The following is a 15201-nucleotide window of genomic DNA, read 5'->3' as shown; positions in this document are numbered from 1 at the left end:
CCTGTGTTTCCTCCCATGCCATCTATTTTTCTTCTAAAATGTTTCCTTCTCATCTTCTCCATATCCCTTGAGAACTTACTTCCCTTTTTCCTCTAATTTTCTCTTCTTGTTCTACTTTGAGGAACTTGTTTCCTGCTCTCAGCATCCCATTTCATAGAAGTACTTGCTTCTTGCAACCTACCTTATTCAGCTCCAAGGACTTTGATTATCCTATTAGGACATGCCTATCTTAACCTTCCATCTCATTGAATAATATTCTATGCTGTATATACACCTTGCCCCTTGCTGAACATAGCTCTTCATATATCTTTTCTCTCTACTTCCTCCACATTTTTCTTCCTTCTCTTTTAGTACAATAACATCTCCTTTGTTTTTCCCTTCTTCTTGGATGAATGGTTACTCGTAACTCGCCATATCAAATGGAGGAGTTGCTTCTGCCTATCTTCTTTCCATCTCCATGGATCACTTTATTCATCATATTATCACGTCTCACCTTGAGGACCTGTTTAAACCTTTCATCCATTACTTCTCTTTGGAGAGCACTACTCCACCATTTGCCATGTTTTTTTTTTTCATTAGAAGACTCACATCCATCTATGTCTTACTTCTCTTGGAATGCTTTTTCTTCCCAACTCAAGAAGATGACTTCTTCCATTTCTCAAGCAATATGCTTTTAACACTTAACAGTATATCGTTTATTTAAAAGAATTCATATTCTCCTACCTTATCTTAATTTTTCAATGGAGTCACTTTCTCTCAAAACAAACTTGCATCTTTCTATCCCCTTCTGTTCTTTTTGGAGAACAGTACTCCTCATATTTGCTTCTCTTCTCTTTTGGTTAGTCTCCCTGGAGGGATTGTTTCCTCCCCTTTCATTTCCTACTTGGTGGAGCAGGGGCCTTCTCCTACCTACCATTCTTCAATTTCTAACACATTCCTGGCATATCTTATGGGGACTTGTATCACACATCCTTATTTTTCTTCCTGGATGGCATGTTTAGTTTCGCGTCTATTCTCATGCTCAGAGCATTCTCCTTCCTATATATTCCATATATGTGACTGGAAGACTTACCTGCTACAACCTTATACTCCATCTCTTTGGAGAAAAAGCATCCTACCATTTTTCTCTTACTTGAAGCATATACTGGCTCCTTTCTGACGGAATTTTTCCTTTTTCTACTTCACCCTCTACTCACTGCTAGACTTTCTTTCTCCTTAATAATCTTCTTAATAGAGGGCATTACTCCAGTTCATTTAAGAACTTAAGACTAAAATTGGTAAATGCTGTAAGTGGCAAAATAATTCAAACACCGTTTTCCACGTTAAACTGTGAAATATGTCATGCTCCATAATGTGGTAAACATGGAAAGTGGCTGGTAGCCCTCTAAGTAGTTCAAAGGGCGTGTAAAGAGGTCACTAGTGTGAACATTTTTCGGGCTCATGTGCAGAACGATGTGATTTTCCAACACTTTCGCTTTTGGCACTTACAATGTTTACCACTTTTAGTACTCAACTAGTTTTCTCCTATCATACTTTACCATCGACAAACCACTTCATTTTCATATTATTCTCCATAGTATAGTAAGTTTCTTCTGTATTGTTTCCTTCTCCTTGGAGGCTTATGTTCATCCAATCTCACTTAATTCTTATTGAAAAGTTACTTGCTCCCATCTCCTTCATTTCACTATGGTGGTTTTCCTTCTTACTATGTCCTTTACTTCTTTTAGGTCATTATATCTTCTTCTCCTTTTTTACTAGATATTGAAGACAATGTACACACTTTTCTTGTATCTTCTACTCACCTTGATTTTTTGTCCTATTGTGTCTCTACTTTAACCTTCTTGTAAATATCCACTAAAGAAGGATTATTTTGTGACAGAAACAGTGGTCTTGTTTTCGGGTAATATAGGATTTTAAATTCAATTAAATTATTTATAATTAACAATGAATATTCCAAAATAAATAAGCATAATAATTCATCTAAGAAGCAATCTGAGTTATGTACAGCATAATCTACTTTTTATTTCAGGGACCTCATGTTAATACGAACTGCATTCAGCATTGAAAGCATGTCCGTCTTTCCCTATAACAGGTGGTATAGTTGTAGTCTAATAATCAAGGGGTCCCAGGGACGATACCTGGTGGAGGCACATAGTGATTCGGGTTGAACTTTATACTGTAGGTCCAGTCCCGATTAGCCTCTCTGTGCATAAAGTGGATTTACAACAATTCAAAGAAGGTTTATTCACAACCTCTTAACAATAAAATGGAAAACAATAGAGTGGCCCTTTACTTTGCAATTTAAGTTGGTGAGAGTTACTTTCATGGTATGAGAAAAGTTAATTACAGTGTGGATGTCTATGTGCAATGTGCGTTTAAAAAATGCACAGGTCTGAATGGCCCTTCAAAGGCACATGCACAAATCATGTAAAAACCTGGTAAGAAATTATGAAACTCAAGCACACAAGTTTCTAAAGAACACTTAAATTTGCCAGAAAAGTCACTCTTCAATATTCCGTGAATTTCAGCGCCAGCTACAATTTTTAATCTTTCAGATTTAGTGACTTATCACTAGAGTTGGCAACTGCATACCGTAAAAGGGAGACCCATGGAGGTAGAAAAGGCAGAGAACCTTTGTAGATGCTGCACTCTGGTGTTGAAAACATGTATTGTGGTTGGCCAGAAGCCCCTTAGCTCTCTGTTTTATGCAAAATGCACAGCAATTGTGTTGAACGCATGCAATGAACAATAAGAGAGCCAGTTTTACCAACTCTCTAGAAAAGTTACCAAATATGAAAGTAGTCACATCAAAGTAAATTGCGTGTATATACTAGAATATAAAACAAAGTATTTTTGCAAATAAATACTTGTGTGTACCTTTAATGTATATGTAATTTGAAATATATTTCATGGGTGTTCCCATGCTTGTGTGAACATTATCAGGTGACACACCTGTAAGGAGGATGGTGGCATACATTCCTAAAATGAATGGTGCATGGACAAATATAATATCTCCACATAGGAGCAGTTATGGAAAAATGGACGGAGACAGAGGGAAGGAGAGAAGAGGGATATAAGGATTAAAGAGATAAGTGAAACTAGAGTAGAAGAGAAACATTAGTTAATATGTACTCGAAGGAAAAGAGAGTGAGAAGGCAATATCAAATATTTCAAGATGAAGAAATCAGGAGTTTGGTTGAAATTGCCTGGTGATATTTGAAAGTAGGGTGAAATTGTTTCAAGAGGAGAAGATTCTCTGACAGGCATATCCTGGATGAAGAAGGAAGTGAACCCTCAAAAGGGAAGTGAAGAATGATGAAGAAACTGGGTCTTCCAAGGAGTTGGGAGGAAGACAGGATGAGGAACCAAGGTTCCTAAACAGAATGATAGAAGGTAAGGTGAAGCTGTTTCTTGCAAGGAAAGTGAAAAATTTGAAGTGACAATTTATCAAAAGGAAGAAATGGCACATAGAACATTTGGAGATAAAAAATTCTCTAATCAGGAGGGTATGAGATAGGATTAATAATAAACACAAAGAGTTTAAGGGAGAGAGCATCAGTCATGACATCCAAAGAAAAAAAAAGTAACAGAAGGATTCATGTCGTTCAAGGAGAAAGAAAGGAGGACAAATAAACATATCATCAAAAAGTAGTAATAGTGATAGAAAGTTTTATCATTCATAGGAAGTTTCATAATTAAAAAAATTGAAACTAAACAGGATCAACAAGGAAATCGTGGTATATAGAATGAATCAGTCATTCAAATGAAAAAATACAGAGATAAGAGTTGTTATTTCCTGAAAGAGAATAGAAGAAATTATGTCATCAAGATGGAAGGACAACAAATAAGAGTGTTTGTGTCAAATGAAAATAGAGGCAATAATATCATCAATGAAAAAGGCAGGAAAGGAGGTAAAACAGTTACTGTAGGTACTAGGTATGCAGTGGTGGAAAAGGGAGAACAATAAAGGAAGCAAGCTCTCAATGGAAAATTGAATGGTATTACAGGAATCAAACTCTCTAAAGAGAAGAATGAAAGATAAGAGAGACAGATCTTCTAAATTTAAAAGAGAGTGAAAGATGCATGACTACAAAGGAAAATAATGGCGAACATTAAAAAGGGGGGGGATTTGAAACGAAGAAGGAAAAACTTTCATTTGCATCAAAATATGTTCTTGTCCTTGCAGGCTCAGATGATGCCATTACGTGAGCCACAATATCTTGCTAAGATTGCTTAATAGACAATATATATGCATGTGTATATATACCTTATTGGATCTTCCTCCCTAGTCTCTGTTTCTCAAATTTCTCTAGAAGAAACCTCCTAGATGAACGAGGGAAATTGGACGATGCTAGGATTCCAAGTAGAAGAGAAGGAGATGGAAAAATGTATTGAGGAATGTAGTAGGTAATAATCCCGAGGAGTAGAGTTGAGAGAGACATATGGAGAAAAGGAAAAGTTACCAGGTTTCATGATGTCCATGCATATTTCATGGACATATAAGCAGAGGAAATGGGAGTAACAGAAGACAGGGGCTTCTAGAATAATGATTTAACACAGACTGATGAAAGCCTTCACGGAGAAGAGAAGGAAATGAGGGGAGAATCAGAGATAAGAAGAACAAGGAAGGAAGTGGACAAAACCACCAAAGAGCAGGATGGGTAATAAGGTAATGCAAAAGCAAGATGAGAAGAAGGAGACCTCAGAGGAGAATGGTGAGCGATACAAGATGTAGAGCAGGGAGATAAAGGAAGACATCGTAAGAGAGTGAAACAAAATATGATGATAAGAATTGAAGCTTTCCTTGCAACGAATGATGAATAGATTCTTTTGGGCCATCAACCATGTGAGTTGTGGAAAATATTCCAAGCTTTCTACCCTGAAGATGAGAGTGACTTTAGCTCTCGAAAGTTTGGAATATTTTCCACAACTCAACTGGTCGATAGCCAGAGAGAATCTTTTCAAAATATGAAGATGCTAGGCTTCAAATCAGAATGTGAGGATATATAAACAGACGAGCAAGATAAAAGGAGATATAAGAAGAAAGAGAAGATAGGAAGACAGAGGTCCTCCAAGGAGAAAGAATGAGCTGAGAGTGTCTGCAGAAAATTTTCTAAGAAGGATCAAATTTATTAGTGGGATAGTGTCACAGTGTCATGTCTCTGTTATCATAGCAACAAAATAAGGAATGTTGAAAAAGCTATAGAGAGTGAGAGCAAGGAAGACTGATAAAGAATGAAGACAGAGAGACAGAAAAAATAAGTGTAATAAAATAACAGGGATAAAAGATATGTTGAGATGGGAAGAAGATAAGCATAGGAATGGAGGGAAATAAATAAACAAGAGAAAAAGAGTGAAAGGAACATAAATATAGAAGTGGGACAGGGAGATAATGAAAAAAAACAATAAAATGAAAGGGAAAGAGATACACAAATAAAGAAATGGTACAGTGAGTTGAATAAATGAAGGCAATAGAGATAGAAGGGTCAGAAATTAAAATGAAGAAGGAAAGGGAGAAGAAGGATGAGAAATAGAGCCAAGGGAGAGAGGGGAAGAGGTATGAGAAGACAGAGATGAAGTGACAACCAGGAAAGAAGAATCAAACAATCAAGAAGATAATAAAAGAGAAAGGTAAAAAGATGCAAATGATAGGGAGAAGGAATACTACACAGGCACCTTTTCCATATTCTATGGAAGTCAAGTGACTTTTTGACACTTCTTTCAGAGCCCATGGAAGGATGCAGCCTCTCCAATGAGAAGGCTTGAGATATTGAGAAACTGATCAGAGTAGGAATAAGTAAAGGCTCTGAAAGCAGTTGGAGATCTAGGAACAAAACCAGTACTTAAAGTAGGAAGGAGGTAGAGTTATTAAAGAGGGAAGGAGATAGGGGATACTAGATAGCACAATCTATGGAAGAAGGGATGGAATTGGATAGGGATAGGGAAGTCTTTAATGAAAATAGAGAACAAGATATGGAGAATGAAGTGTCAAAGGAAGATGTATGGTTTGCAAATGGTGAGGAAGGAGCAGGAATGAAGACTTCAAAGAAGACATGGGAAGAAGATAATGAGGAAGAATTCCAAGTAGAAAGAAGAGAAGTACAGGGAATCTAGTCATCAGAGGAAAATAGTAGGATATAAGTGCGAAATTGGACAATGTTTTGTACTTACCTCAGCACTGGCTCCTTCCTCTCATCCTTCCACCACTGACATCTCTCATGTCCATGTTGTCTCCACTAAGCTCCTTGATGCTCATCTTTTTCTGTTAAATTGAAATCTCATTGGTATTGATTTCATACTTTTAGGTGTAGGTGTGGTATTCAGTATATTTTCCATGCTCCTTTACAAAACCAAAGGATCCTGTTCAATAGATGAAAGGAATGCTACATTTATAAATATAAAGCAAGACAGCAAAATTAAATTTATAAGTACTATAAGCAAAAATCACCCATTCTGTCAAACAACCTCATTTTTTTAGAGATGTATCTTCTGTGTTTTCATTATAAATGGCAATTCTAAGCACAACTGACATCAAACAATGATTTCTTGAATCAAATGTGAAAATAGTGAGCTATTTTATTTTGGAAACTCAAATTTTAAACCTGTCATGATAAAAGATGTGGGGCACCATTCTTCAATGGTTATGATCAAAAATTTGTGAAGCTGTGCCTCTATTCTTTTTTCTTACGAGTCTATATATGTAATGTGACGTAATATTCTTCTATTGGTGTGCTGTAATTCACAGCACATTGCAAACTTCTGGCTTGTGCTACCCAACGTTGAAAGATATGAGGAAGTTAAGAAGCCAGCAAGGGTTGGAATGCTGAGATTTATTAAGAGAGAAGCAATGTTGGGAGAGACAACATGGCAGTTGTGAAGAGAATACGAGGAGACAGAAATGAGAAACGTTCAATAATTTCACTGTTGAGTCAACAATCGAGCTATGCAGGTTAACATCCTTTAATACACCTAAAGGCCATAAGTGCTTTCATTATAAAAGGTGTTGGTAGGAACTGCTGGATCATTTTGATCTCTGAAAGCCACAGAAGCTTATGAATTGATTGATCAACATTCACCCAAGTCACATTTGCACTTGAATTCAAGAGTTATTATCTAATGTGCAGTTCAACATAACTAACTAACTGCCCGACCCTGTGGCCGAGTGGTTAGCACATCGCGCTGCGACGCCAAGGGTCCCGGGTTCGAATCCCGGTCGGGCTTGGTTGTTTGTGAATGTCCATTCATCAATTTCATCCTTTCATCACTCATCCCCATCTTCGCAAATTAGCCAAGAGGCACAAAACGCGAAGTAAAATAAACTAAATCAATCAATCAATCAATCAACTAACTAACTAATTCTCTAGCCTTCTTAAACCCGAAGGTTCATGACAGCAGCAACACATGCCTTTCATCTGTCCCTATCTTGAGCAAGATCTATATACTCTTTCCCATCCCTACCAATTTCCTTTAGGTCCATCTCAACGTTGTACCTCCATCATCATCTTGGGTTTCCTACAGGTCTCTTACCATCAGGTTTCCCAACAAGAATCCTGTAAACTCCTCTTTCCTCTCCCATTCATGCCACATGGCCTGCCCACCTAAGTCTTCTTGATTTAATTATTCTAATAATATCTGGACATGAATACAAATTATGTAGTTCTAAATTATCTAACCTTCTCCACTTACCTGTCTCCTCATCCCTTTTAGGTCCAAATATTTTCCTAAGGATCTTATTTTCAAATACTCTCAATTTATGTTCCTCTTTCAATGTAAGGGACCAAGTTTCACACCCATATAATACAACAGGCAAAATTACTGTTTTGTATATTTTAACTTTTAGTTTCTTAGATATTAAACGAGAAGACAAAAGTTTATGAAGAGAAGAGTAACATGCATTTCCTGAATTAAGCCTACTTTTTATTTCCTCTTTAATATCATTTTCATTTGTAAATATTACTCCTAAGTATTTGAATTTGGAAACTGGTTCAAAGGAGTTGTTATCAATAATTAGATTTTGATTATTACCTAACACTTGGTTTCGACCTGTAAGCATATATTTAGTTTTGTCTTTGTTAACTTCCAAACCTATCTCTTTAGCAGTTTTGAAATATATTTTAGCATTATTCTATCATTGTATTTATATCATCCCCTAATAAGTCTACATCATCTGCATATGCTAACAACTGAGTCACACCATTTAATTTTAGTCCTTCCTTAGTTTCTTTTACCTTCCTAACAGCATATTCTAAGGCAAAATTAAAGAGCAATGGAGATAATGCATCTCCTTGTTTTAACCCATCATGAATTGTAAATTTGTCAGATACATTAATACCCACACAAATTTTACTTTCTGTTTCACTGGTGCATACTTTTATCATATGTGCAGTTCAACATGTCAGAAACAATTTGCGAAAATTATAAACTTAATTCATTTCTTATTGCGGGCAGCATTTCAAGTCAGCAGGAAGTGAGAAGGGAAAATAATAACATTAGTTTGTACTAAAAATAATATTATTACACAGCCCTGACCAAACCTAATCAACAAAATAGAAAATATTATTTCCTGTTCGTGAAACACGGAAGTTAGTATTTATTTTTTGATGTGAACATAAAGCAACAAGTTTACAAACTTGCTGGCTCAGTGATGACAATTTCCAAAGAATCTGACTTTAACACTAGAAGCGCCAAGCCGGTCATTTTGACCATTTTTCAAATTTCAATTTCTGCTTTGTACAGATAAAGTTTTCTTCGTGCGTTGAAATTTTGTGATTTTTCCTAAAATTTCCAGTACATTATTACTGCTATGCGTTATTTACAAAAAAAATAATACTAATGGAAATATTTGTGTTTCTACCTAGAAGCGCCGTTGCCGGTCATTTTGACCGGTAATATATTTCAATGGAAAACCACTTCTCGGTTGGAATGTTGCACTTACAGTTTCCACCCCTATTCTTCCTTCCTCTTTCGGACTCTCCCATATATGTTGGTGTATTGTCGAAGCTGATAGGAAGAAGAAAGTGAAGACTCAGTTTCGTTTGAACACTGCAGTTTGTAGGCATGTTTTCTAGACAATGTGTCCTCAGTCCAAAGGAATATTTGAAAGTATTACAGGAGATTAGTGAAAATGAATCCGATGTCGAGGACCCAGATATTACTGTAGACGATTCCATGCTTCAACACATACAGAAGTGTATGGAAGAAGAAGAAGCTCGAAACCAGCAACCCAACTTGCGTTTGTCATTGCAAGAACGTGACGCTTTCCTGGCTATTTTATATGCTAGAGGAGTGTATATGTTCAGTTCTATAGACCATAATTTTTTATGGAAAAGTACTTTGGGGGCCACCTTTCTTTCAACAAACTATGTCAAGAAACAGATTCAGGGAAATAATGAAATATCTTAGATTCGATTCAAAATCATCCAGATCTGAATGATTACAAACTGATAAATTTGCACTGTGCTCTGAAATTTGGGACAAATTTATAGCTAATTGTAGGAGTTGCTACACTCCAGGGGTAAATCTGACAGTTGACGAACAATTGTTTCCTTCGAAAGCGAGGTGTAGATTTAAACAGTACATGCCAAACAAACCAGACAAATTTGGTATACAATTTTGGATTCTATTGGACGTACATTCCAAATAGTACATGTGCAATGCCTTTCCATACCTTGGGAAAGATGAATCAAGGAATGATAATGTTACTGTACCTGAAACTGTTGTATTGAGAATTACTTCACCTTATCTAAATGCAGGTAGAAATGTAACTTCTGACAATTATTTCACATCGCTAAAGCTCGCTGAGAAGCTAAAGGAGAAGAAGACGAGCCTAATTGGCGCTATGAAGAAAAATAGAAAGGAGATTCCTAATGAAATTGTGAACATTAGAACACAAGTGTGTGAAACATGGTTGCTAAAAAAGGGGGACATTACATTGTGTGCATACCAAGATAAACTAAACAAAAATGTTCTACTCCTAAGCTCCGTGCATTCAGATGTAGAAGTAGATTTGCAAAGCCAGAAGAAACTCCTAGAAACAATCAAGTATTACAACAAAAATAAATGCGGTGTTGATGTTGTTGATCAAATGGCACGCAAATATTCAATCTGTGCTTCATCACGTAGATGGCCGGTACATGTGTTTTACAATATCTTAGATCTGGCAGCAATAAATGCATGGGTAGTTTACAAGGCAGTCACGGGGAGGAACGTTACGAGACATAACTTTTTGATAGAATTATCTGAGGAACTGAGAGAAGGACATTTGAATGCAAAACCCAATAAAATATTGTCAACATCAATATCACATGCACAGAATGTAACTGGCTCTGTTTCCAGAAAGAGGCGCCAATTCCAGGTGGTATTGTGCAATAAAAACAAAACAAGTGACATTTGTTCAATGTGCAACAAATATGTTTGTGGAAAATGTGTTTCTGGTTGTATAGAAAAGGTACTGAAATGCAAAAAATGTAATATGTGGAATTTCATGACGGAAACTTATTTAGTTGAAGAAAATGAATATTTATTGTTGTAATTAGTGCATGGAAAATAAAAATCGCTGGGTTTCATGATATATTTGTATTTTTTACAAAATCTTTTGTTTTATCCATTTTGAGAAATGGTCAAATTTTAAATACCGGTCATTTTGACTGGAGGTGGTGCTTCTAGGTAGTAAAAAATCCTGCCGCTTCTAGTGTTAATGTGAGAGAACAAGAAAATAGGAGAAATTTTGTGAATGAGAGTTTCATCATTTGAAAAATAGAATTAGTTGATAAAGATGATTGTTAAAGTAAATGAAGAAATGGAAGTCTCATTTTACAAATCTAGTGCATTCTCCAACTTCACATGCATACAGATATTAACAAATTGTAAGGTGAGTTACCATGTGAAACTCTTATTGAACAAACAAGTTATTCAGTATCAAATGTGACCCTTGCAATCACAAATTCCTTGAAAATATATGGGAATCACAATTTACTTCATCAAGTAAGAAGAAAATGCAATCAGCTTTGACATGAATAAATTGGTATTGAGGCTTTGTGATTTCTTGTTCCAATTCGATCTTGTTCTTGGCAATCCGTCACAACCCATTCTTTTTTTTTATTCTTTTTGGAAGTACGTGCGTTCCCTTGGATATCTCCCTGTAATAGAAAATAAAACAACACCCCTCAAAAAATACACACACACACACACACACACACACCATCACACACACACACACACACACACACACACACACACACACACACACACACATATATATATATATATATATATATTTAATTGCTCTATCACGGGTGGTTCGCGTGTTGTTAGGAAAAATCCAAGGATCAAACAAAATCGAAATGGGCAAAGGTCAAACTACTAAAACCCAGTCTTTCAAAGCATCAAATAGTGCATCACTCCAATTTCTTCTCGCATGTACCGCCAGCTGGTTGGGAGTTTTGTTGTGGGCTCATCAAGTCCCACTCCCGAGGAACTAACATGTATATGACTCAGAAAATATACAACTGCTTTTTTTGCCCCTCCAAAAGAATACCTGCTACCCAAAAATTATACAGGGGAAAGGTGAACTTTTCCTAAACGGCACCCTGCACACTTCTTCATTATCTGAACAAGTAAAATTGTGTATTTTCTCAATATACTTTATATATCTTTAACAAGTGCAGTTTTTGATTCCTTAAAATAACAATATGTAACAATGTGTTCTGTATAAATAAGCCCCTGAAAACAAGAATCTGTTAAAAATTAGCCCCCTTGACAGATTTCAAAAAATATTTATTACGACGATCAACGTCGACTATTATTTTTATTTAAGTTTTCCTTTTTTTGGTTCAACTATCTCTTACAAACACTAATCCTTACAAAAACTATGTGCTACATATTTTTCCTTCTCTTAACCACTCTCATATTTACTGGAATTAACCCCGGTGATAGGAAATTCTAGCATCTTGGCTCGTGATGTTTTCTAGAGTTTAAAAAAAAGGGGGAAGAATGGAGTAAAAATGATTCAAGATTTATCAGTTACAGTAATACAGTAAATTAAACTCTTTAGGTAAAATACTTAACTCCATGTTACGTAAGCTTCCACGTTCTTGTCGACGTCCCAGGTGTATGGGAAAATAAAGGCTGAGTCACGCCCTTCTTGGGTCAGGCAGTTATCACGTCGTGGAGCACCGATGCTGGAGTTGATGTTATCGCGGTCGCAGCTGGGAGAGAACTCTCACTCTTTTAACAAGGAAACCTCTGCTCCGAGAAACTCGCCAGGTGGCAGTGCCGTCGATCCCATGCGAGCTTCTGGGAAACAAACGAAATTTCTCAGCGAACTAACAATCTGAAGCATCGGGTCTAATTCCTCTTATACGGGGTGGACCGCAGAATGTGGCAAAATGGGATAAACAAGTCCCGATTCACCACAGCTTCGAAAACAAAGTTTTTGTAATTAATCGTTATGGAATTTAGGTAGATTACCTCCCCCACCCAAAGCATATAAGTTAATATTAAATGAGCATTGCATGTATGATGGGGAGGTTATGATTAAAAACAATACATTTCTTAAGGCAATATTTCAACAATAATTTAGTTCTTCTATCACTGAACTTACATTTTCAAATTTAATTAATTAATCAATCAATGATTCAATATTTTATTTTGCACCCAACAGATTTTAAATTTAAGGTTAAGACTTAAACTCTCTCATTTTCCAATGCAGGCATATTGTAACCATAACATTAGATAATAATATATGATCTCTCAGACACTGACAACTCTCAGACAATGACAAATATTCATTGTTTTGTTCCCATTACATTGTTGCTGTGGTAAGAAAATTCTCACTTAAATCTAGGAGCTAGAAGAGTTCTGTTGGAATTCTGAGATCCAGAAATTTTGTTTGTTTGATTTGTACTACATGTATGCATTAAAAAGAAAAGGGTCACGTGATCTGACTTGTGGTCATTTTCCAGAAATTTCTGCCATTTTGAATTTGATTTTGTTTCTTAAATTTTTTTGTGGAGTAATATGTGGGAGTAGTATGTCATTTTATAGGTTTTCAAGCACACTGAGCTTAACAAAGCACATACTGTACTCTAGAAATAAGAATAAATGGAATGTGGCCTTTAAATTTTGAAGGAAGGGACATTAAGACTGAAAATAAATATAATATTTCCCTGCACTTTATTTTTTCATTTCAATCAAACATTTGAACATAAATTGTTTCTTTTGCATTTTGAAAATGTACAGTAATTGATGTTTCAAACTCTGCAAGGACATTGGCATAGGCACTTCTGGCATGTACAGGATGGACCAAAAGGAGTAGGTCTTAAATGTGATGTTATAATAGGATTGTAAGTAGTCTTTTCTACATAATCACAATAAAGGAGCCAGTGTTGGGCTGTTTTCCTGTACATTCATCTATATATGGCACTGAAAGTAGGCATGCTTTGTATGGAAGAGCATGTTTGAAAACGGGGAACAACATTTCAAAACGTTAACATTTCTTGCTTGGTTGTATTGTTTTAACTGCACTTCGTCACTAGTTTATCTAGATGAGGCAATTATCTTTGCAATGAATTGTTCTGCACATTGAACCATCGTCCAATTTCAATTATTCATCCTTGTCCCTTAACTGGCTTATTGTAATGTTGCTCTTATGTTTGATGTAAGGCAATACTGCAGAATATTTTGTTGGAATGAACGGTGAAATGACGAGTCTTGAAGTCTTCATGTATCACAGAGTGCTCCTCTTTGAGTTTCGGGAAATCATTGTAATATGAAGTACACCAATATGCATAATTCTTTCAAATGCATTGAAAAGTGGTAAGCACTTTTTATACTGAATACATGGAAGTCAAGATTATTGTCTGTCTGATCAAGGGAGGTCTCAAAGATGTGATGCTAATACAGACAGAAACAAGTCCTAGGGACAAAATGCTTGACTGAAGTCAGAATTCCGTAAAATCTATTGTGCTACTGACCAGAATATGCACAACATTTAGTTTCACACAATAAATGATTTTCTTTGTGCATCGAGAAAGAACTACATATGTGAATAATTGAAAACCTCCCTGAATACTTTGATCTTGAAAATTATCTAAAAATGTTTTCCACTGAAGTTCATAAATCATCCGAATTGTTCTAACTGACTGAATATAATGATGTCCGTTTACAGCTTCTTAACCCTAACGTTGGCCCATCAATAAATTTGCTACAAGAAACTTCTGCTGGTTTTGAGATACAGTCCGATACATGAGTTTATTACTTTTTGCAAATGAAATCTCCTAGGCCAAGATAGATATTCTAAGGATTTTCCAGGTGATGAAGCTGAATTTCCTCAATTATGCGATGTACTCCTTCATCATGTCAAAATAAACCCTCTTGAATCAACTGACACAGAACATCTTGCAAGTTGAACATGGTTGAATGTATATAATCGTATTGTGTTGATGTGTATGGAAGGATTGGAGTAAATCCAATGATTGTCCATTGATATGGATGATTAAACAATGCATTCATAAGGTAATGTATGGTATGTCTATGCTTCAGGGAAGTCAATCTGAGAGACAAGCCCTTCAATTTGTGTAACTGTTCTGGGGAAGGACACTGCATTCTGAATGTAACACTTCTATGCCTTAAAATTCAGTGTTTTTTGACTCCAGTTCAATTCTTCAAAGACTGTATTAATGTGAGGAGTTGCCAGGCAGTAACTAAAATGTCACAGATCTTACAGGTATTTATCTCGAATGTACATTCTGAATTTATGTGTTTACTCACTAAATATATTCACAGTATATAAAGTATAAAAAACTCATGTGAGTGAGTATAATAGTCGTAACAATCCTTGCAAATAACGTTTCGCAAAGCTACGCTTCACTTCTTCAGGTTTTCTTATCAGTAAATAAAATACTTCGTCATATATAAAAATAAATCCAGGATTAGGTAAAAAAAAATATAGAATGTAAAATTACATGACGTTGAAAGTGCCATATAGGCTAGGAGATAATTATACGAGTATACATGGGTATGATTGGTCTCATCAGGATCCCTTCCTTATGCATTTTCGGAATGATGAAAGAGATAGGAATTTCACCCATCTTACAGTCTTCAATAAGTTTCTTCTTTTCTGATCTCGAAAGTGTCAAACTCGTTTCGATCCCCTTTCTAACTTCATTTCTTATTTTACTTATTGGGTTTCATTCTATTACT

The sequence above is a fragment of the Lepisma saccharinum genome, chromosome 17, assembly GCF_977018435.1.
Source record: "Lepisma saccharinum chromosome 17, izLepSacc3.1, whole genome shotgun sequence".
In the NCBI taxonomy this organism is placed as follows: Eukaryota; Metazoa; Arthropoda; class Insecta; order Zygentoma; family Lepismatidae; genus Lepisma; species Lepisma saccharinum.
This window is presented reverse-complemented; position numbering follows the sequence as displayed.